The sequence below is a fragment of the Chiloscyllium plagiosum genome, chromosome 6 (genome assembly GCF_004010195.1).
Source record: "Chiloscyllium plagiosum isolate BGI_BamShark_2017 chromosome 6, ASM401019v2, whole genome shotgun sequence".
Classification (NCBI taxonomy): domain Eukaryota; kingdom Metazoa; phylum Chordata; class Chondrichthyes; order Orectolobiformes; family Hemiscylliidae; genus Chiloscyllium; species Chiloscyllium plagiosum.
In genome coordinates, this window is record NC_057715.1 from 117,028,629 (window position 1) to 117,030,964 (window position 2,336).

The window sequence follows — 2,336 nt, forward strand, 5'->3', positions numbered from 1 at the left end:
TTTATCTTGTGTTGTTGGTTCAGTGAGTTTCAAATGACACGCAGCAAGTGGTCAGCATTTATATTGAGCAGTTTTGCCATAAACCATTGACAGAAAATTGCCTGCTTACAAGTTGGTGAGGGACCTCTCAGTCATTGTGATATTCTGAAGCTCATTCTAATCTGTTTCCTGTAGAATTCAAGTCCCACAGCCCCAAAATTGTTCCCGTTCACTCCCTGTGCTCATTGACCTAATTAGCTCCCAGTGTTTCACTGAATTAATTTTTAAAATGTCAGCCTTGTTTTCAAATTATTCCATGCTCTCACCCATGTCTGTCTAATTTTCCCTTCCAATGCCATAGTGTTCTCCAAAGTTTGCTGCAATATGAAGTTCTGTAATGTTGTACTGTGGTAAAGGTGTAATATGTATTCCAGGAGATTAATGAATGCTAGTGACTGGGATGCACTGAGGACCCTTGGCGACTGACTGAGAAGACTTCATGTATTGGTTGTGTTTTCCATCTCTTCTACATGTGGAGATCCAAATACCTCAGTATCAGGAATCAAACAAGTCATAAATTAATTGCAAAGTTAGGAATATATTGTGAGAGCACTAGAGGGAGCTTTACTGCTGGGAGTGATTAATGGAGGACAGTGTTGAAGAAGCTTTATTTTGTATTTAATCCCATGTTGTCCGTGTCCTGGGAGTGTTTGAATGGGACAGGGTGGAGGGAGATTTACTCTATATCTAACCCCATGCTATTCCTGTTCTGGGGACATTCGATGGGGAGAATGTGGAGGGAACTTTAGGTTCAGTTTAGAAGAGTAGACAGAACTTTGTTTTTAGTTTAAAATAGTAGAGGGACCATTATGCTGTATCTAACAGTGTGCTGTACCATCCTTGGAGTGTTCGAAGCGATGTGAGGAGGGAGCTTTAATTTTAATTTGAAATAGTTGGGGAAATTTAATCTGTATCTCATCCTGCATTGTACCTATCCTGGAAGTGTTTGATGGGGATAGTGTTGAAGCAGCTTTACTTTTAGTTTAAAAGAATATAGGAACCTTTAGTTTCAGTTTTAAAGAGTAGAGAGAGTTTTACTTTCTGTTAAAAGACTGGAGGCACCTTTGCTCTATATCCTACCCCGTGCTGTCCCTGTCCTGGGGGTGTTTGTTGGGGACAGTGTAGAGGTAACTTTACTCTGTATCTAACCCCGTGCTGTCCCTGTCCTGGGAGTGTTTGTTGGGGACACCGTAGAGGGAGCTTTACTCTGTATCTCACCCCGCGCTGTCCCTGTCCTGGGGGTGTTTGATGGGGACAGTGTAGAGGGAGCTTTACTCTGTATCTCACCCCGTGCTGTCCCTGTCTTGGGAGTGTTTGTTGGGGACAGTGTAGAGGGAGCTTTACTCTGTATCTAACCCTGTACTGTCCTTGTCCTGGGAGTGTTTGATGGGTACAGTGTAGAGGGAGCTTTACTCTGTATCTAACCCTGTGCTGTCTCTGTCCTGGGAGTGTTTGATGGGGACAGTGTAGAGGGAGCTTTACTCTGTATCTAACCCCGTGCTGTCCCTGTCTTGGGAGTGTTTGTTAGGGACAGTGTAGAGGGAGCTTTACTCTGTAGTTAACCCCATGCTGTCCCTGTACTGGAGGTGTTTGTTGGAGACAGTGTGTAGAGAGCTTTACTTTGTATTTAATCCTGTGCTGTCCTTGTCCTGGGAGTATCTGATGGGGTGACAGTTTAGAGAGAGCTTTACTCTGTATCTAACCCTGTACTGTCCTTGTCCTGGGAGTGTTTGATGGGGACAGTGTAGAGGGAGCTTTACTCTGTATCTAACCCTGTACTGTCCTTGTCCTGGGAGTGTTTGATGGGTACAGTGTAGAGTGAGCTTTACTCTGTAGCTAACCCTGTAATGCCCCTGTCCTGGGATTGTTTGATGGGGACAGTGTAGAGGGACCTTTATTCTGTATTTAATCCCATGTTGCCCCTGTCCTAGAGTGATCGTTGGGGACAGTATAGAGGAAGCTTTAGTCTGTATCTAACCCCATACTGTCCCTGTCCTGGGAGTTTTTGTTGGAGACAGTGTAGAGAGAGTTTTACTCTGTCTCTAACTCTGTGTTGTCCCTGTCCTGGGAGTATTTGATGGATACAGCGTAGAGTGAGCTTTACTCTGTATCTAAACCCATGCTGTTCCTGTCCTGGGAGTGCTTGATGGGGACAGTGTAGAGTGAGCTCTACTCTGTATCTAAACCAGTACTGTCTCTCTCTTGGAGTATTTGATGGGGGACAGGATAGAGGGAGTTATACTCTGTCTCTAACCCATGCCATCCCCGTCCTGGGAGTGTTTGATGCGGACAGTGTA